We start from the raw sequence: 23,432 nt of genomic DNA on the forward strand, positions 1-23,432 counted from the left end.
GTGTGTATTAAAAATTATGATCGTGCGCGCTACTTCGCTCTTTTGAGAACCATTAAATGATACACTATAAAGTTTGACCTGGGAAGTGGTTACTTTTTCTATCATCTTGTATGGAAGTCTTACCTCACTTCATGTATGTTTTAGCTGTTGTGATTATATATATGTTCGATTAAATATTTAAAAACGCAGCAAACATATTATGTTATGTCTACAGTCAAGAAATTAATATATGTGCGCATACGATTATTCACGTTTATTTTTATATGAAATAAAGACATTCAACAAAAGTATTGACAAATTATCTAATTGATTAAGTCGTCCATGAAATCTTTTCTGAAAATGGAAAATAATTCCAAAATACAAAGCCTTACAAAGATAGTTCATGTCTATAGGGTGCACTTCTGTCAATATAGACGATGCAATTTCCCATAGGAACTCCCTTTACGGCTAAAACTGCCAATTTTACTATGAAGTTTCGTAAATTTTTTTATCCTGGAATGGAACGTTGATAATCACTTCTATTTTATTCAAAGGTCAAAAAATGGGACTGTGCGGTATATTTTCACATTTATATGCCTCGAACTTCTAAGAGTTTAAACTTGTGTTAAATTCTGTAATACCTCTCCCTTCACTTTGGGTCTTCATCAGAATTCAATATCGCCGCTATCCACGTGTATTTATACGATTAACATTCCCAAGATATGACTCTATAAGATGAAACATAAAGATCATACCTTGGAACCAGTACGTAAAAAAACCAAAGTATCTGTGAATATAATATATCTCCCAAAAAGAGGCGTGGTTTGTCAAACAACTGTAATTACAAAGTGCAACCTTTAGATAGAAGATAAAAATCTCGATACATTGTAAGGGGCCTCGGTGGCCGAGTGGTCTAAGTAGTTACTACTGTATTCACTAGCCAGTCAACACTGAGGTTGTGAGTTCGAACCCCGCTCGTGCGAATGCACTCGACTCCAATCTTACTTGACTAGGATTGTCAGTTTTCCTATCGAAGGTCGGTGGTTTTCACCGGGCACTCCGGCTTCCTCCACCAATAAAAACTGGCCGCCACGAAATAGCCCAAAAGCGGTGCTTAAAAGTGGCGTTAAAACACCAAAAATCAAAATCAAATCAAATCGATATATTGTTGATGTCTACGGACTTGTTTTATCGGTATGTCATATTTGTATTTGGAAGACACTTAGCCTTATAAAATATTGTACACCTTGAGACAGAAAATAAATATCTTGATACTTTGTTGATGTTTATCCTGTTTAAGGACTTGCTGTATGGGTTTATAATATTTGTATTTTGAAGATAAAATGCTGTATAAATAGAATACGAAAGCAAATGAACATTATCATTCTATGAATTTATAGATTTGTATAATGTTTAAAAATTGTCACGTACATGCATATTCATATGTTTTTGTGTATTTTCTCATTCACAGCCAAAAGCTGAATTTCCTGAGAAGTGTACATGCACGGTGAATCAAATCTTCAAGAAATGTAAGTATAGATAAAGATATAAATGCGTATTTTGAACGTTTGTTTGCGTGCATGATGCAATTTACACGACTTTATTATTTTACCAGTGTTCCGATTCAAATAGGCATATATCTGACATTGAATATAACTCAGTAATCTATTTTATTCATTCTGTACAAAAAGTTATGAATGATGTTGAGTTGTTATCAATATGTATACGTTATACTATGCCCTTTTCTAAATCCCTTTTACCGGTATGCATGTTCGAAAAATGATCGATTGTTTGATTATTGGTTGCTTAACATCCAGTGGCAAATATTCAATGCATGTTCGGGACGAGAAAAAAAAGCAATAAATACAATAGGTAGGTCCCAAAATAGAGGCCTCCCGGGATGAAAGTCGGAGAAATTTGGACTGACACTTGAAAATAAGGGTATATTGGATAGAGACATCAGTTTGGCCTTGAAAAAGGTCAAATACGGACCCGCCTAAGAGTTTTTGCATGGGTTCGTAACGTGCAAAGACCACGGCACTCTCTATACACATGGCATCCAATTTAACGTCCCCATTCTGACCGGACATGGCTGCGAAATTGAAAATCCCGATCAGCAAACGGACGCTCCACGTTAGTGAGGGTTTTACTACCGATCAGAGGAAGACCAGTGATGATTAATATCTACAGATAGGTGCAGTCCTAACTTGTACTAAAGTTAACTTAGAGCAGACTTGTTGACTGCTTTCCAAGTTAACCAAGAAATTTTAAGCAGACAAGCAAGTTAACTTCGTCGTTGGTAGACCTGACCTAGGTCTGCTTTTTTTAGGACTGCTGCAGACCTATTGACAAGTCTGCTCCAGACTAGACCTGTGGACAAGTCTGCTATTGACCAGTCCTGAGGACAGGTCTGTTCCAGACCAGACCTGTGGACAGGTCTGCTCCTGACCAGACTGTGGACAGGTCTGCTAATGACCAAACCTGTGGTCAGGTCTGCTACAGTGACTAGACCTGAGGACAGGTCTGCTTATGACAGATTACCGTGTTTAAGATTTTTCATATTAGACCTGAGCTTTTATCATGTAAATAATAATCGCATTGTTCTTCAAGTTTTCTCAGTATAGCAAATTACTTTACTCGTTAGACTTTATAGATATTATACACTTTAAACAATTCTTTTTTTTTCATTTCATATTCTTATATACATTAAACAATGGCTATAAAATTTCACACTTGTGATCACATGCAGCTATCACAAAAGTGCTGTCATTTGTATTATACCAGCCATCCTGATATAAAAATATAATTGATTTACTATGCGGCTACATGTATAAAGATTTACATAATAAAGTGCAATAATGGTCAGTTTGGTTGATGCGGTCAAATATTTTTTTTGTACGAGTCTGCCAGAGGTATCAAAACTACTGAAATTTTGTTGCGAGACAATATTTGTAACAAAGAGAGGACATGCTGGCACTCTTATTTGATGCGGACAAAATTTTGGAGTCATTGTGTTTAAATATTGCTGTCATTTGTATTATACAATCCATCCTGACTTCTAAACATCACTGATTTATTATGCGGCTATATAGCTTTACATAAGAAAGTGTAAAATAGTCAGTTTTGGTTGATGTGTTAAATATTTGAACTGAAATTTCCTTACGTATCAATATATTGAATAAAAAAAAGGACATGCTGGCACTCTGAATTCATGTGGACATGTAGTTATTGTGTTCCAATATTGCTGTCATTTGTATTATACAATCCATCTTGTCATCAAAATATTGCTGATTTACTATGCGGCTATATAGATTTACATATAATAAAGTGCAAATAATTATATGGTCAGTTTTGGTTGATGCGCTAAAATATTTTTGTTATACGAGTCAGCCTAAGGTATCAAAACTACTAAAATTTTGTTGCGAGACAATACTTTGAATAAAAAGATGACATGCTGGCAATGTAAATTGATGGGGACAAAATTTTGTAGTCATTGTGTTCCAATGTTGCTGTCATTAATATTGTACAATCTATCCTGACATAAAAATATTTCTGAATTTTTTAAGCGGCTATATAAATAAACAGAATGAAGTGCAAATATGGTCAGTTTTGGTTGATGCGTTCAAATAATTTTGTTGTTCGAGTCAGCCTGAGGTATTAAAACTACTGCAATTTTGTTACGTATCAATATATTTAACAAATGGAGGACATGATGGCACTGTAAATTTATGCGGACAAATTTTTTTAGTCATTGTGTTCCAATAGTGCTGTCATTTGTTTTATACTGACATAAAAATATAACTGATTTTCTATGCGGCTACATTTATATAGATTTACATATTAAAGTGCAAATATGGTCAGTTTTGGTTGATATAGTCAAAAAAGTTTCGAGCCAGTCTGAGATGTGAAAACTACTGATTTTTTGTGATGATTGAATTATTTGAATGACAAAAGGACATGCTTGCACTGTGGATTGGTGCAGAAAAAGAAATATTAGTAAGCCGACCATAAACATGATAAATATCAGTAACTGTACCCCAATATAGCTTTCAATTATCATGATTATTTTATATGATCTAAGTACTATTCCATTTTGGCATTGTTTATTGTTTTTATCTGAAAACCAAGTTTATAAGATTAACGCTACATTTTAAAACCGATATTTTAAAGAAAATACTGGTTGATACGATTTAAAGACTTTGAAATTTATTGGAATATATTTTCAATGCCCGTTATATTTGTAACCAATATCATTTTTAATTTATAGAAAGGTAGATCACGGATAAATTTGTATAACAAGCAAAGTTTTATGCGTACTTTTTTTACCAATACATGTATTTAATCTGTATTGTTTATATCTCGGAAGTATTATATTGACTTTATTTTTCTATGTTTATCATGTTTATACCAAAAAACAAAGACATTAATAATATTTTAAAAAAATCGATGTACACCGGTCCTGGTTACAGGTTAACTAAATTTAGTGTTGAGCAGACCAGCCAAAAGTTAACTTGAGATCAGGTCTGGTTCGATCGGAGTTGTAAAAATCAAAGTGGACTTATGTTAACTTATGGCAGGACTGGTTTCGAAGTAAACTTATATTAGTAGCGGACCTGTTTCCAAGTTAACTTTTTCGGCAGACATAAAAACAGTCCTAGGACCAAGTCCGCTTTTCAAGTTAACTAGATTGTGGTCCTAGGACTGGTCAGAGCAGTCCTAAATCATGTCACAGGTTAACTTGCTGTACAGGTTAGGACTGCACCCATCTGTATTCCCAAGTCAGCTTAGAGGGTATGAAAAAAAAACGAGAAACCCTACAGAAAAGCGGAACTTTTACGATATTACTCATGTCGTGATATATGGAAAAAAGACGTTTAATTTTAGTTTAAATTATAGATTCATATTTCTGTTCGGTTGATTATAAATACACCATTGACAATGCCCATGTCTTGAGACATATAGTAAATATCTTGAGATATTAAGATAAACTTTAGAAGTATTTGAAATGAGGCCGTCTGTTGGAATTATGTTGGTCGATGGTAATAGCTTTCAAAAACAGATTAAAATGGTTTCTGAATGAATTAAAAAGTTTAAGTCATAAAGTATGTTCGACAAACAGATTTACAGCTCATGCAATGACTGGATACGACAATACTAGCACAGTTACCGCAACACATACTCATATGGCTAATTTTGAGATTATAATTGTGCGAAAAGCAAAATGTAAATGGTGTATTAATTATTAGTCCACTCCAAAACATGATCTGTGTGTATTCTTTTTTTTATCATACTGCATGAACATACTACCTCACTTAATATATGTTTTATCTGTTGTCATTTTTTTCAAAGAATAAATACATTTTCAAACAAATATTTAAAAACGCGGCAAACATATTTTGTTGTGTCTACAGTCAAGAAATTAATATATTTATGCATACGGTTATTCACTGTCATTGTGGTATGGAAGAAGGACAATAAACAAAAGTATTGACAAAATATTTAATTGATCAAGTCGTCCATGAAATCTTTTCTGAAAATGGAAAATAATTCCAAAATACTAAGCCTTACAAAGATATTTTGTGTCTATAGGTTGCACTTCTGTCAATATAGACAATGCAATTTACCATTATAACTCCCTTAACGGCTACAACTGTGCCAAGTTAACTATAAAGTTTCGTAAAAAAATATATCCTAGAATGGAACGTTGATAAGCACTACTATTTTATTCAAAGGTCAAACCATAGGACTGTGCGGCATATTTTCGACATTTATATGCCCCAACCTTCTAAGAGTTTAAACGTATACTAAAATCTGTACTACCCCTCTCTTCACTTTGGAACTTCCTTAGAATTCAATACCGCCGCTATCCATGTGTATTAATACAATTAACATTCCCAAGTTCTGACTCTATGAAATGAAACATAGAGATCATACCTTGGAACCAGTACGTAAACAAAACAAATTCTACTTTTTAGTCAGACGTCAGGCGCTACCTTAAATACCCTGTTTTTTGTTTTTGTCCTCTGGTTTTGTAGTTTTTTGTCGGGTACTTGATGACGGATAGCGTTTGACGTCTTTAGTCGAACATTTGTTTTTTTACTTTATTTTATTCCTGTGTGCTGGTTCATTTTCTGGGCGCCAGTTTTTGCTCCTTTCAATTGTGAATACGGATAACAGAAAAAACAAATAATACTCTGTGGTCGGGTTGTTGTCTCTTTGACATATTTCCCATTTCCATTCTCAATTTTATAAAATATCTATGAATATAATAAAACCGCAAAAAAGGAAAAGGGATTTAATCCAGATCATGGACTAAAGTTGTAAAGGTATCTTCAGTTAAACAGTATTTTGGCAGCTTAATTTGTAAAAATTTACACTAGGCGACGACGAGAGCATGAAGTTTTACCCATGTCCGTCTGTATTTATGTATGTTCAAACGTAGGTACGAACATTGGTTTCCGTTCTTTAACTTTAGTTTGCCTCAACCAAATATGAAACTGATACATAATGCTTATTTACAAAAAACACTGATCAAGTTTGAATTTTGGTGGCATCACTTTTACCGATCACGAGTTATGCCCCTTTATATATAGAAGAAAATGTAGATTTTTTGTTTCCGTTTCCTAATTTTAGTTTGCCTCAACCAAATGTTATAAAAGTTAAACACAATGCTTGTTAACACAAAACGAAGATCAATTTTAATTTGGTTGGCATCACTTTTACTGTTCATCAGATATGTTCCTTTATGAATAGATAATATGCTGAATTAATTGTTTCCGTTCTCTAACTTTAGTTTGTTTCAAGCAATTGTTATTAAACTTATACACAATGCTTATTACCACAAAACAGAGACCCATTACGTATTTTGGTGGCTTCACTATTAAGGTTCTAGAGTTATACCCCTTTTAACTTTAAATGCAAGCAGGGGCATCTGTGTTGCATGGACACATTCTCCATTAACTTTACTTTAAATAGTATTACATATTATTCATTGAATATTTAAGTGACAAGTTAATTATTAAATTCCGACAACGAACACTTATTATTGCATTGATTTGATACTGAGTTCAATAAAAAGAGATAAGTACGGACGGTCATATTTTTTCTGAATGTACAGAATATTGATTCGCTTCCCCAGACACATTAAGAAACAGAGTAAGACGAATCCCCTTATTTAGTGGTGTTCCTTGACCAAGAGGGGAATACCAGTAGCTGTTAATTATGTGCCTGATTTAGACTTTCATGAAATATACTCACAGACACTGGGAATTTTACAACAGTGAGCAGTTGGAGACCAAGACACGCAACAAAAATCAACCAATTGAATCAAATTAGCAGACCTTTTGTCAAGAAATAAAAATGAGTAAAAACTATACAGCAAATAATTATGTTTTATTAGAAATTCACACTTTATGAACCGTTCCAGATTTCCAGAGTACTTGAGATCACCATGGTTTTTATTTGGTACTGTTTTTGTCTATATATGGCCAATCTATGATAGTAGATGGGCATTATGTTTTTCAGTCTGTACGTCCATTCATCCGTCTGACCTGAATCTTGTAAAAGATTTTGCTGAAGTTAGTTAAGAGTGAATTAGCAGTCATATCAACTTGAAACTTAATACACATGTTCCTTATAATGTGTTTTTTCTGACATGCATACCAAATAAGGATTTTTACCCCATTTTCATGGTTCACTGAACGAAGAAAATGACAGGGCAAGTAAGGCATCAGTGTACTTTGGACATATTTTTTTGTTGTTTTCAATGTTATGTTTTATTGCTATATGTATATACAGAGACTGCTGTGTGTGTAGTGTTTCCCTCAGTTTTGGTTTGTGACCTGGATTTGTTTCAGTTAAATCGATTTATAACTATTGAACAGCGGTATACTACTATTGCTTTTATTTGTATGCTCTTCAACGTTGTACTCTAATTGTTCTTTTAATTATTTTGATTCGAGCGTCACTGCTGAGTCTTGTGTTAACGAAACGCGCGTTTGGCGTAGAAAAATATATAAGCCTGGTACCTTTGATAAGTGTTTGTCTGTTTGTGTTCCATTATTGAGTTTATTTGTCTTTTTGGTATGAATATTTCACAAAGTTCCCTTTCCATTAATAGCAGTTTCCGCAATTTCAATGTTTATCAATTGAAATTTTCCCTTGAATTAATGCATATTCAAGACAATTCAAAATGCAAAATTCATGTATTACGCCAAAAAAGAATACAACATCAAAGGTAAAGGACTACATCCTTGGTTGCTTACATCAATAATTGACTTACCAATGCATATTTTAGCTGATAAGGTCAAAACAGGAACCAGTTATGTCATGTATCGTCAGGAATAACTCATTTATATATTTGATCACTGGTTTTTTTGTTAGGTTGCACATGTGACATGTTAAAGAAATTAACACTTCCACAAGGCTAAACACGTTAAAGTGTTAATAAGGTGTTGCCAGGAAAATTCACGTGTAATGTGTTAATCAATTTAACACATTAACATGTTAACAATTAATACCAACAGTGTTAGATATAAACATTTAAACATGTTAAATTAAGAGTTCTAAGATCTAATAATTTAAAATAGAAAAAAATCAGTAGCTCTATGGCCTGCAAATCGTCAACAAATATCATAAGGACCTAATAGCTTTGAATCCGCACGTAGTGCCAAAGGAACATCGCTCTACAAAAAAAGGGGGAAAAAAAAAGGAAAATTAACAATAGGGAACGAAAAATCGCACCTTTTTTGTAATTTTTTGCGTAGAAAAAATGAAAACAATACTTTATAAATTTCATGCGTCCTAAGAGCTTTTCTGGTTTAACCTTCATTAGGAACGCTCAATTTTAGAGAAACTAGAGATTCCCCTGTAAAACAGAAATATCTGAATCTAGGAAGGGACTAATTTTGCTTGTTGGATTTTAATGGTTTTGCAATAAATAATACCACAAAGAAAAATAAATTTTCCGTCAAATCACTAATTATAGTTACATATTCATTTGTTGCTTGTTAAATCTTATGTTTTTGGCCTAATAACATTATTAATACAAATTATTATTACATGTCTGCTGTTCAATATTTTGGTGTGGTATATCTTAAATATGGATACTAACAGTATATGTTCAGTTGCACTGACATGGAAACCAGAGGAAAAAAGGAAAGTTGGACGTCCCAAAACCACCTGGAGAAGGACTATAGAGACAGAACGAACATCACTCTCGGATAGAACAGATGGGCTACAGCAAGAACAGCAGCTAAAGACCGTGTGAAATGGAAAAAATGTATCAGGGCCTTAAATGCCGACCGGCGTGAAGAGGATAGGTGAGGTGAGGTGATATCTTAAATAAAACAAATGCCCATTTGTAGTAAAGAGGGAACATGTCGTGTTCTTGTATTGTAAGTCGTTGCATTTTGAGATCGTTTTTGTATAGTACTGCGGACGATAAAACAGTGTAGGATGAAATACTTTCATATCAACAGATATCACCATTTGAGTTTGGAAACTATGATTGCTGGTTTTCTTGGAAAATTCTAGGATTTATATATCATCGTGGTTGACTTGTGCTGTGTTTCTATTTTGAATTATACACAGGAAGTTAATTTTGTTTTAATGATAATTTCCATACTTCCGTTTTTTAATACATTCATCGATTTCAAACTTGTTAATTTTAATGTGGTAAGGAATCTTACAAATACAGATGACTTATAACGAAGATTGATTTAAAAAAAAAAGGAAAAATCTACGTTTATCTTGGTACCTTATGAATTACGTTAAGGAATATTTTGTTCCTAAAATAATATCTGATATTTTGCAACTAATAAAATGAATACACATATATAAAAAACTGTTTGTTGAAGAAAAAAAAACCGGATGCAACTATAAGATATCTTTATATTTTCTAAAGGACAAAGGGTTTACTCTTTAATACTTTGCAGATACAAATAAAACCTTGCACGACAGAAGGTTTACCTACGATAAGTCACCATGGTCTTTGTAATTATTTCATCTGCACTTGTTACCCTCCAAAATAGGAAAATCTACTAAACATTGATCGCTGCTACTCTCCAATTTAAGGAATATTTTATTCACGTAGTTCTAAATGACCTTAACCTTTTAAACTTCTAAATTCGTTTAAAGATTTAGATTTAAGAAGTCAGTTAGAAAGATTTGCTGACAATAAAATTGATGATAACATACGTCTATGTAATAACGGCCGTTTAACAAATAATGATATGTCCACTGGTTACCCTCTATAGTAAGATAATCCACTGAACATTAATCGACATCACCCTCAAATTAAATGAACGTTTTATTTGAGTTGTTCTAAATGACTCCAACCTTTCAAATTTTTAAGTTCATTTGATGAATGAGACTTTGGAAATAAGTTAAAACATTTTCTGCCCATTAAATTGATAATTACCAAGATGTGTTCAATAATAGTCGATAAACAAATAATGATTTTAATTGTATACCCACTGTCTCATGTCTTTTAATATATCATTATAGCTTGTTAAACTACAGACTGAACTGTGATACAAAGATAATATAGTAATTGAAGGCAGTTCTATTAATTGTTTACCATTGTGAATGTAGGACAGTAGTGATTGTACAGATTTTGTTTATATAAGAAAGTAAAATGTACTGACTCTCATTTTATAATATCTAGAAAGCGTCAATAGCTAAATTGTATAAATAAATGTTATAAGACAACCGTTCATTCTTCTTTCAACTGACCTGGAGATGAACATTAGCCTTATTCTTTAATTGTTTTTTTTTTCAATGGTTTGTGGTCTAGTTTTGAGACTGCTTTCAAATGGTTTAAATAAAGCCTACAGACACAAAGTGCTATACAAAAAAATGTCTTCTTTTTATTTGATTAAATAACAGATATTCAAAAGATATAAAAGTTTCTAGTCACCTTAGCATGCATATCAGACAGGAATACCAGTATCATTAAGAATTAATTTTGTGTGTTTCTTGACAAAACAATGAATAAGACAACATGATTGACACTGTAAATATATTCCGCGGACATTAGAATTATCGAAATAAATTTACTAAAAGACGAGTAGATTGATTAGAAAAATTTCTTAATGGTAAAACAATGTTGCCTATGAGTACATGCTTAATTCTTTTTAATTTATCACTACCAGACAAGAACTGTGTTTTCAGACATATATTCAGACATATATTCATTATCATTATAACAATAAGGAGATTTGGTATGATTGCCTATGAGACAACTATACACCAAAGTTCATACCAAAAGGATGTAAGCAGTTGTAAGCAACCGTACAGCCTTCAACAATGAGAAAACTCCATGTCGTATAGTCGGCTATAAAAGGCCTAAACATGAAAAATATGAAACAATTCAATTGTGAAAACTAATTGCTTAATTTATTACAAAACAGTTTACAAAAAAATAAATATGTCATTATAGCTTGTTAAACTACAGAATGAACTGTGATATAAAGATAATATAGTAATTGAAGGCGGTTCTATTAATTGTTTACCATTGTGAATGTAGGACAGTTGTGATTGTACAGATTTTGTTTATATAAGAAAGAAATATGTATTGACTCCAACTTTATATATCTAGAAAGCGTCAATAGCATACTAATTTGTATGAATAAATGGTATAAGACAACCGTTCATTCTTCTTTCAACTGACCTGGAGATGAACATCAGCCTTATTCTTTAATTGTTTTATTTTATTTCAATTTTTTGTGGTCTAGTTTTGAGACTGCTTTCAAATGGTTTAAATAAGGCCTACAGACACAAAGTGCTATACAAAAAAATATCCTCTTTTTATTTGACCAAATAACAGATATTCAAAAGATATAAAATTTTCTAGTCACCTTAGCATGCATATCAGACAGGAATACAAGTATCATCATGATCATAAAGAATTTATTGTGTGTGTTTCTTGACAATACAATGAATGAGACAACATGATTGACCCTGTAAATATATTCTTCGGACATTAGAATTATCGAAACAAATTTACTAAAAGACGAGTAGATTGATTAGAAAAATTTCTTAATGGTAAAACAATATTGCCTATGAGTACATGCATAATTCTTTTCAATTTATCACTACCAGACAAGAACTGTGTTTTCAGACATATATTTAGACATATATTCATTATCATTATAACAATAAGGAGATTTGGTATTATTGCCTATGAGACAACTATACACCAAAGTTCATACCAAAAGGATGTACGCAATTGTAGGCAACCGTACAGCCTACAAGGATGAGAAAAACCCATATCGTATAGTCGTCTATTAAAGGCCTTAACATGAAAAATATGAAACAATTCAATTGTGAAAACTAACGGCCTAATTTATTACAAAACAGTTTACGAAAAACAAATATGACAGACATGAACCAAAGACAACCAACCCAACTATAGGCTTCTGACTTGGGAAGGCACATTAAGAACGTGGCGGAATTAAAGAGATTAAGAATGTGACGGCTCAACCTTCTCCGTAACGTAGGACAGTGGTGTTACCGCACTACTTACGAACAAACTATACAACTCTGTTGAAAAAGGCTTAACTCATCAGATCGATTCAAAGCAGAAAACATCTAACAACAACACAGACCGGACGTGGCAGAGTATTTATACATCCCCACAACAAAAAAGAAACTCATCACAGATATGAGAGTCCTTGCAGGTACCGACAGCTAGTCCAAAGCCGATAACAATTAACTAATAAAAAAGCATGTATCTAAGTCTTAAATAAAAATCAGTACACATCCATTGTCAAAATATAGGTATCGACAAATCTACCGTTGTGAATGTAGTACAGGTATAATTGTACACATTTTGTTTAGATAAGAAACAAAAATGTGTTGACTCTCACATTATTCTAATTACATTCATTGTTCTTTCGCCTGACCTAGAGATGAAATATGATTTTGTTGTTCCAGTGTTGTTTAATATTTGTAGTGGGATTGCTTTTTAAATGGTGTAATTAAGGCTCACAGAAACAAAACTTTTTCATTAGACCTAGTAACAGATATTCAAAAGATCAAACATAATAAAATAATGATTTTGTCTTATCACCCTAGCTTGCATATCAGACTTGAATGTTAATGAGATTGATCATTGTTTTTGTATGTTTCTTGACGATCCAGTGAATTAAACCTTGTTGTTTTACATCAATTGACATATGATATTTTAGTAAAGAAAACATTCAAAGATAAGTTGGTTATTTTTTTTATTTTTGTTTCATAGTAAAATGTTTTTATTCTTCCTTGCTGTTGTGCATGATGTTATTTATTCCACTGAATTACTTTTCATGTGTTGATTTTGAATAAGCCATCAATCTAATATTGTTGAACATATAAATCTGATGTCTGTTATCGTGGGTTCTATAACTACATCACAAAAATCTTGACAAATTCAACTGTTTAACTCATTCAGTATATGCGTGCTGTGAATATATTTTTATCGTACATTTTAGAATGCATTTCGCTTAATATCGTTTACCGGTGTGCATGACCAAAATTAAGTTTCTTAGACAAATGGCATGCATGTATTTCATTCTGAAACATAAACCGCGAATCCTTTTGGAACTGCTTATTCTTTCATGATACTGCTCATGTCTTGAGATAAGAAATGAAGTAAACACTTTATTAATCACATACATAGCATATTAATAGAAGTCAAGATCACACATGTTCAGAATGAATAAAAAAGATGACAGAAATATTCATTCTGTACATGTGTGATATTTATATGCGTTCTGCATTGCACTTAATTGAATCTCTTGTATCAGTTTTCATGTACACAAATTAATGTTCATCTAAATTTTCAAAATTTGACATAAGCTTTTCGTCAAAACGGAAGACGGATGATCAGATTCTATTTATTCTGAAACATGAGAATCCCTCCATAACAGTGTGGTCTTTCATGTAACTCTTCATGTCTTGAGACATGAACAAATACTTTTTAAGTTGTTTTATTTCAGTACATGGTTGATTTTAAAACATCATTGACAATGTCCATGTCTTGACATAAGCTTTTCGTCAAAACTGAAGACAGATGATCAGATTCTATTTATTCTGAAACACACGAGAATACCTCCGTAACAGTGTGGTCTTTCATGTAACTCTTCATGTCTTGAGACATGAACAAATACTTTTTAAGTAGTTTTATTTCGGTTCATGGTTGTTTTTAAAACATCATTGACAATGTCCATGTCTTGAGAAATAAAGTAAATATCTTAAGATATTAAGTTGAACTGTCAAAATATTTGTGATGGGGTCTACTGTTGGTATTTTGTTGGTCGATGGTTACTACTTTCAAAACCGATTAAACTGGTTCCTGAAGTAGTTCAAAAGTTTAAGTCATAGTTTGGCGTCGACATACAGGTTGACGTCTAATACAATGAATGGATACGACAATACTAGCACGGTAACCACATTTACATATATATAATCATTGACAATGTCCATGTCTTGAGACATACAGAACTTATATTAAGATATTCAATATATGGGAATTATGTCGGTCGATGGTTATTGCTTCCAAAAACAGATAAAAGTGGTTCCTGAATGAGTTCAAACAGGCTGACGTCTCATGCAATGAATGGATACAACAATACTAACACAGTAACCACAACACATACTCATATGGCTAGTTTTGAGATTGTCGTTGTGCAAAAAGCAAAGTGTTGATGGTTTATTATTCGTTAACCTACTCCAAACCATGAACAGAGCCTATTCACACATATGGTCGTGTTCGTTATATTTGTCGTTAAGGAACCATTTAATGATACATTATTAAGTTTAATCTGTGTACTGTTTTGTTGTTTTTTAATCTTAATTTACATTACATACGTTTTATCTGTTGTCATTATCTTCAAAAATACATGTTTGACCAAAGTTTGAAAATGCAGCATATGTTTAAATGTGTATATATATGTGTATATATGACTGCATGTGATTGTTCACTCTTTTTTTTGTATGAAATAATAGCATCAAACAAAAGTATTGACAAACTTTTGATTGTTTGAGTCTGCCATGAATTTGTTTTCTGAATATATTTTATGTCTTGAGATAGAAAACTAAACATCATGGTACTTTGTTGATTTCTAAGGAAATGCTTTATCAATGGATTTTAACGAAAGAATATAAAATATAAAATTAAATTACAAATCAATACTTATCATTATTGTGTAGTTTACATCCCTTCGTAAATTTTACGGACGCCATCACGAGTTGGTTGACCGTTATGGAATAACTGTTTCACAGATGATATCGGATATGTTCCTTATGTCGTAACTACAATACCCTTCCCTTTTCACGAATGTGACCTACCGAATTAGACTATTTACCGGATTTGTAATAACATAAGCAACACGACGGGTGCCACATGTGGAGCAGGATCTGCTTACCCTTCCGGAGCACCTGAGATCACCCCCAGTTTTTGGTGGGGTTCGTATTGATTAGTCTTTAGTTTTCTATGTTGTGTCATCAGTACCATTATTTGTCTGTTTGTCTATTTATTTTTGGCCATGGCGTTGTCAGTTTGTTTTCGATCTATGAGTTTGACTGTCCCTCTGGTATCTTTCGTCCCTCTTTTACATCTTTTCTCTAAACATGCATTTTATATTTAGATCCCACGCATTATCATGGGAAACATACACACACTTATTAACACTTAAAGCTATGTCTACACAAGAAAGGATTTGCGCCTAAATAATTCCACACTGACAATTCGGTATGTTTGTTTTTTTATTTAAACTGTAAAAAGATACACTCGATTAAAATCCATTGATTCGCTTCAACAAGTTTCATTTTGTTTTCATGTCTTTATGCTTAAATTATTTGTTAGTATGAAATATTTGATGTGTTCATTAATTAATGTGTATATTTCTTGATCGTTGATCTGATAATCCGTAGGACATTTATGGAAATCAAATTAAATGCACATTATCTTTACATTGTTATAAATGACCTCAGTTTGTTCAATGAATGAGACTATAGAAATGAGTAAAAGGTTTGCTGACCATTAAACTGATAATAACTAGGGTGTGTTTTTAATGACAGCGGTTACACAAATAATCATATGTAATTGTATACCTAGTCCTTCTAAATGAAATTTTAGAATGGTTTAACCACACAAAGAATTTGATACAGAGACGTTTTAGTGATTAGTTTGCCGTGATATACCATTTTGAAGGTAAGACATTTGATACATTTTGAAAAAAAAGGTGTGTTTACTTCCAAAAACGTTTGAATACACTGTGTCAAATAAAGGCAACAGTAGTATACAGGTGTTCAAAAGTCATTAATCGATTGAGGGAAAACAAATCCGGGTTACAAACTAAAACCGAGAGAAACACATCAACTATAAGAGGAAAACAAAGGAACAACAGGAAATACAACAAAAACAAACGCCAACATATATAGAAACGAACTATTTGATAACAACTGCCATATTCCTGACAGAAAAAATGGTGGGCACGTTATACCTACTGACACAAAGCGCTATCAAAAAGTACTCATTTATTATGAGTATTAATTTAAGACACCATTAACATTAGTGCCCAAAGCCAAAAACTTGATAGCTGGATGTATCAATACCAAGTAACGTCAAGAGTCATGCAAGAGGAACAAAATAGCACAAAGACAGTTCAAGAATAAACTGTAAAATAAATTAAACAAATACACGACTTCAGCACCTACAACTCAAGACCATCTTGTATTATTTGTGAAGTAGACACTGAATATTAATGTGTTAGGTTGTGGTACTTGCCAATGAACTTTTTGAGACAAAGGACAAAACGTTCTTTGACAAAACCTTGGCTCATTAATTTATTTTGGTCAGTAGCCGATGACGTTTTACACAGTCTGAGTAGCAGCTCCAAGCTCTAAAATTTAAGCCAAAAGTTCACATTTTGTAAAGATATACCTGTATTTCATTCATATCGATAAACATTGATTTAAAGTCTACTTGAACATCGATTTGTACAGTCTTTTGTATCAAAGTGCATTAATCTGTGGTAAGGTCATTCTATAACGACCATAAAAAGGAGGGGTGGGTAAACAGTTAGGTACAATAGTTTGTTTAAATGGTGTCAAAGACTACAACAAGCTGGCTTTTAATTCAAAGGTTAACAAACTTCCCATATGATTTTTGTCATTCCTTTTCACGACGGTAAATGATTGAAGAGCACTTCACAGAGAAACTTATCATTTTATGATGATTTAATTAATTGATCAATACATGTCAGAAAGGAGGAGCGTATCAAGTGTAGATTAAATGAAGAATATGCCCTTCGTACTTAGGTTATACCGAATACACTTAGACTGAACTCCTACGTCGAAGATATAGAGATGAACATATAGGATGTTATAGTAGTATTATAAAAAAAATGTATATTCATAAGGCTACTTGATCACGTACCTTGTAAACGTTGTGAAGGATCCCTTTTTCGTTATAATACGTCTATATATGTATTACTTCCAATCGCATGACAAAATATAAAACACTATTATCTGTTAAACATGATAAAACTAATACTAATATAAAATAATTCTGCCTAATACATACAATCCTGTTTTAAAGCATAGACTTTACTGATGTAACAATTTAAATATTTAAATTAGCAACAATTCAAATAATGCACAAAGCGTTTGTTTTTAATGTTAAGAGATATCAAAATTATAAAAAACCAAAAAAAAAAAAATATATCTTCAGTGAGGTCCATGATTTTATAGTATTATATGAAAGCATACACAAATGCATTTACATCTGTAATGTAATTGCACAAGTGTCTGATTATATCCTTGCAATCAGCCATGATTTATTTATGAAGATCCTCATTTCAGGGCATAATGTGCAATTCTAAAAAAAATTGTGCTTTATTTAAATATATATTTGTCTTTATCTCTTGTAAATTATCTTCTTTAATACACAGCATCATATTTTTAATTGAAATCATTTAAGAAAGCATATGAGTTCAACTCTTGTTTGGTGTGGTATATGTTTTTTGAAATCTTTAGCCTTCTATGTAATGTTTTGAGAACTGGTGTATGCTTTTTGTCGTTTTTCCTTCGTTCACGGTGTTGTCTATTTCTTCAACTAATTTCATTGTTCTAGGTATTATTTGTATCATTTTGTTTAAATATGATTGCAGACGTCACATTTTGATGTCTTTAACCATTTATCATATGTCATAAGACATATTCATGATGAGGTAGAACACTAAATAGAAAAGTAGGAATCTTTTCTAGAATGCTTGAAAAAAAAGTAAAATAACAAAAACACCGAACGCCAAGGAAAATTCAAAACGGAAAGTCCCTTATCAAATGGCAAAATCAAAAGCTCAAACACATCAAAAGAATGTAAAACAACGGTCATATTCCTGACTTGGTACAGGCCTTTTCCTTATATAGAAAATTGTGGAGTATACCTGATTTGATAGCTAACAAAACTTCTCACTTGTATGACAGTCGCATAGAATTCCATTATATTGACAACAGTGTTTGAGGAACACAAAAAGACATAATAGGTAAAATTGTCATAAATTGGGATACAACAGTCAACATTGTGTCATAATCTTAATCGCTATAAAAACAAACAACTATGTCAACAAGGAAAAACAAAATGGCATATAGACACTCTATAGACAAAACACATAAGCAAAAATGAATGATAAAAATACAATAAATGACTATAGCACAATAACACAATGACCGGATGTATAAATACCGACCCACGCCAAAAGAATATTACCAAAAATAGACTGAACAGTAAAGGTTAAAAAATATACAAATACAAATAAAAATAACACTATAACACGTAATTAAGATGACAAACAACACCAGTACCTAGAATCTAGACTTCAAGACAATCATGTATCATTTGTAAAGTTGATACGGAACATTTATCATCAAGTTCTAGGTATCTTCCGATGAACGTTTTTAGAAAAAGGACGGACGTTCCTTGAAATAACCCTGGTTCATCGACTTTCTACTCAGACACTGGTGACATTTTATGAAGTCTGAGTAGCAGCAAAAAGCTCTTGGCTACCGAATGGGTTGTCAAATGTATGTTCCATATGCAGATGAAGTTGGTATATTGCTGCTAAGATGGGGGCAATTTATAATTTGAAAATTAAAATCGTCTTGTTTGAAATAGATTTTGGTACTGAGATGACCGCTTATGTCAAATTTGAGGTATAAGTCTAAAATGAGGCAGAGCAAGCCTTGTCTGTTGTTTCTTCAATTTCTAGTTCTGGAGTATATATTGATAGAACCAAATCAGAAAAGTGTGGATTGTTAATGGAAAGAACATCATCAATGTACTTGAATGTGAAATTAATTGATCTGGCTTCTTTGATCTTGTTTTTTACAAGTGTCCGACGGATCTCCGACTCATATGAAAATAAGAAGGTGGTCGGCAAGGAGAGGCGCACAGTTCGTTCTCATAGGAATGCCAACAATTTGTTACAAAAGTCTACTTCCAAATTCAATAAAGTTATTGTCAATAAGAAAATCCAGCATACTGATCACTTGTTCCTCGATGTAGCATGTTTTACCTTTTTGTTCACAATTAACAAAATATGTCGTGTGATATTCCAAAGCAATACATTTATAGCGTATGCTTCCATTTTTATATTGAAAAGCATTGTGAATTATTTCTAATAGACAATTTTTCAATCTCACATGGGGAATGGTGGTATAAAGGGTTGAAAAATCATAGGTTTTGATAGAATTAATTTCAGAGAAAGATCGAGATATATTTATGATGTAATAAAACTAGAGGAAACACGGAGATAATATACGGAAGGGATATGTCTAATAGAAGTTATATAGAAATTGACCTCAGATGTAAATGAACTTTCTTTTAAATTTTTTGATGCAATTTTCTTTTTGAAGATTCAAATGAGTTAAACAAAAAAAAACCTGATCAAAATATTTAATAGGATATTAAAATGTGATGGTACGAATATACATGTTTATGCATTTAAAAGACTTTGTAAGGCCTTTTCAGAAGTCAAAAACGAAGGAATATAGTGATAACATCAACGGTACCAAGTTTACTCCACCAGATACGCATTTCGACAATGAATGTCTCCTTATTGACGCTAGGAGAAAAAAAAAGAAATATGAATTTAATATCATGACTATAGTATTTGACTGAATTTGAAAAGGAAAAAGTAATGCAGAATCAATTTTGTTTAAAAATTATTGTTTTGTGGGGAAAGTTATAAATAATGAACCTTGAAGGAAAATGTTGTTGAAAATAAAAGCATTCAGTTTTTCATCATGAAATAAAAATAGAGCAGTGCTGTTAGTACCACATATTTAGATTTAACAAATAAGTTAAACAATGTAATCTAATTATAAAAGTCAGCTAGGCTTTGTGAGTTCGTCCCTTTACATAATAATGATGTTTAAATGAAACACTATTTGTACTTGGGACTATTCAATAAGCAGTACAGATGGTTAAAACATACATGTATTGCAATAAGCATTTTTTGTGTATTTAATTGTGTTTTGCTTTATTTGGCTGTCTGGCAGACAGAGAATATCAGGTTCTAATGCAAATAATATCTCTAATTACCCTTGATAGTTAATGTTATCCTGCAATGCTATCATGTGCTGACAGTTGTTAAGGAGTTCATAGATAATACAAAATGTTTCAACCATCTAACCTTACAGTTCACATCAGGTACATGTAGATATGGGTTGTCTGTTTTCAAATCTGAATTCCATACATAATTTATATGCATAGCAATAAACTAAGCTTAATGCAAAGGACTTTAAAACTAAACTTAGATAGAAAGCTCAATTCAGTGATATACTTTGTAATACTGGCTATAATCATGATAACTTGAATAATTTACAACTGATTGTTACCAAACTGCATGAAGATTCTGAATTTTTTTTGTCTTTTTTGTCTTTTGGTTTGTTTTTACTCTAGTTCACAAATGGACCAATATATATTCATTGCATATATATTTATAAACAAATTTGTAGTTAATGTCTTTAAAAGGAAACGTCTGACAGTCTAGCAATTATGCTGTTGGGTAGAGAAATATTGGCAATTCAAAGGTCTAAATGCCCGGTAAGGGAACAACAGGTATACTCTGAGGAGGTGTTAGAGTTTTTCTTTTGGTCGTTTTCCTTTTTTTGCCATGGCATTGTCAGTTTATTTTTGACTTATGAGTTTGAATGTCCCTTTGTTATCTTTCTCTCCTCTTTTCAAGAAATACATATTTTGACCAAGCAGAAGGGGAAAAATTGATTTTCCGATTGGGAGATTTTGCCTTTAAATTCAATGTTAAGTTCTAAAAATTTGGACTTTTTTGTGCATCATGAAATTGTTGTAAAATTGAAATTGGATATCTAGACATTGCTGGAAGAAATTTAATCAGCTCTGTAGAAACACATGCATGAAGATACTTAGACATACAGTATTATGCCAATTATGATTGTTAATAAGTCTATAACTCTGGCACGTCTGCATTGACAAACCAGAGACTTTTCCAAACTATGTTCAGTTTTGTGTACATTCACCAATCCAATCAGCAGTGATAAATAATAAGTTTGTAGTAATTTGATGGGAGCATATTATAGCTAGTGCATGATATTCAAAAAAATATATTTTTTTATCTTACAGTCAAAGGCCTATAACTCTTGAATGACATATCAGATACTTTTTTTAAATCGAACAGTGTGTTATATTCATCAATTCTAACAAATATGTAATAAATTTGGCAATTCAAGTCCTGTAACTCTGAAATGGAAAAACAGAAAAATTGCAAACCTCGAAAGCTTTCTTTTATCAATTTTCAGTTTTAAAGAAATCAATCCAGGCATATTGAAATTTGTGCGCAATATGTTAAAACTTGCCTTAATCTAAACCGTTTAAGTCCAGTAACTCTTGAACGGAAAAACAGAAAATTACAAAATCAAAAGGGAGTTTCCTTTTGTCAATCTTAACAATAATGTTAAGTATTAAGAATACTGTACTTAGTGCGTTATAGGTGAAAGATTGCCTTAATTCAAACGGTTAAAGTCCTGCCAAAGCAAACAAATTTCAATATCGTAAGGAGGCATTCTCCCGTCAATACTAATGTTGTGTTATAATTACATATCTTTTTACCAAACATGCGCTAAAAAAAGGATACAGAGTATAATTCAGAGCCTGTTTTGGGGAATATCATTTAATTTCAGAATATACCAAATAGCACATTTTCCTCAAAAATTTTTGGTCTGACTGGTTTTCAGTCGGTCAAACGAACCATTGCCGTTTGTACGATTAAATGAGTGCCAGTCTCTTGCTGAATTTTAGAAAACCTGTCAAAAATTTCTATTCTTTCTTCTTTTCTTCTTTTCAACTTTTGTTTTTCTCTCTATCTTCTGTTCTATATATCATGTATATCATTCTTTCCTTTCAAGACAACCGTAAGCATTATGTTCTAACATAATTTTTGCAAATAATGTCTAACGTTCCAAACAAAAAAGGAGGAGCTTATTCTATTACTTTTGTCTTCAACACTATCATCAAACAACAAAAAACAGTAAAATAGATTGCACATGAATAGAAATGTTCTATTTACGTCTTGTTAGTTTGTTTGCAAAAATAATGATCAATAATGTCATATGATCATTTGATGACCTCATTTACTATATTAATCATGATTTGTCTTTGTAAAATTCATCATATAGCCACTTGTTTAACACTTGTTTAATAAACCATATTTCAGGGGAGGTTACAAACGAACATAATCAAGGCATAAATATTATAATATTATATTTTTGTAAGCTGGTTAACCGTTATTAATTTATACCTAGTCGATGTACTTTACTAAAGCATTGATTTTTAGCAGAGAAAATAAAATTGTGTGGTGGCTCATTGTTTGGGATTGTTTCAGTAATTCAACCAATCAGCAGAATTATAATTGTCATGATTGTAGAAATAATACATTTTGGATGGGGATTTCGCATGCTAAAAAATAAATTATATAAAGGGTCGTTTTTTAGAAAAGAACAAACAGTGACAAATTGAAAATTTTAGCCAAAGATGGATTGGATTTGGGTTCCATGTATCAATATCATTAAAAAACTCCTTACTCTTGAAAACAAACTCAGGGTATTTTCTGACTAATTTAGCTCACCATAATATTTTTACATAAACACTTTGTACATATACACTGTATATTATTGTACATGTAAGTTGTTACAAATCATAATGATTTCGTTGAATTATGACAAGAAACAACATTTTGCCCAAAAGAATCAACTAACAAAATAATAGAACGTGCATGCACAAATGAAAACCTAGACAACAATTTATATGGACATTGATATTTAAAATATATAATAAGGTGAAAGACGTTGATCCACTTGATCCCATTGCCTTATTACTTTCATATCTATATGGAAAAGGAGATGTGGCTATATACATCACTGCAACAGCAACC

At 31.9% G+C, this 23,432-nt stretch overlaps 3 long non-coding RNA genes across 13 annotated transcripts in view; 2 read left to right on the forward strand and 1 right to left on the reverse strand.

Moving 5' to 3' along the window:
- LOC127725231 (uncharacterized) overlaps window positions 1–1,457 on the reverse strand; it is a 41,089-nt gene extending 39,632 nt beyond the window's left edge. Inside the window, exon 1 of the long non-coding RNA XR_007992876.1 lies at window positions 621–1,457. This is a non-coding gene — a long non-coding RNA (uncharacterized LOC127725231). The remainder of the gene's footprint in view (window positions 1–620) is intronic.
- Window positions 1–13,140, forward strand: part of LOC127725224 (uncharacterized) — a 29,208-nt gene extending 16,068 nt beyond the window's left edge. For both annotated transcript variants that reach the window (XR_007992873.1, XR_007992874.1), the window contains exons 4-5: window positions 1,451–1,508; window positions 9,094–13,140. This is a non-coding gene — a long non-coding RNA (uncharacterized LOC127725224). The remainder of the gene's footprint in view (window positions 1–1,450; window positions 1,509–9,093) is intronic.
- A 1,417-nt stretch (window positions 13,141–14,557) lies between these two features.
- LOC127725188 (uncharacterized) overlaps window positions 14,558–23,432 on the forward strand; it is a 38,708-nt gene continuing 29,833 nt past the window's right edge. For all 10 annotated transcript variants that reach the window (XR_007992863.1, XR_007992831.1, XR_007992841.1 and 7 more), the window contains exon 1: window positions 14,558–16,174. This is a non-coding gene — a long non-coding RNA (uncharacterized LOC127725188). The remainder of the gene's footprint in view (window positions 16,175–23,432) is intronic.

Source organism: Mytilus californianus, unplaced genomic scaffold (genome assembly GCF_021869535.1).
Source record: "Mytilus californianus isolate M0D057914Y unplaced genomic scaffold, xbMytCali1.0.p SCAF_1, whole genome shotgun sequence".
Taxonomy (NCBI): domain Eukaryota; kingdom Metazoa; phylum Mollusca; class Bivalvia; order Mytilida; family Mytilidae; genus Mytilus; species Mytilus californianus.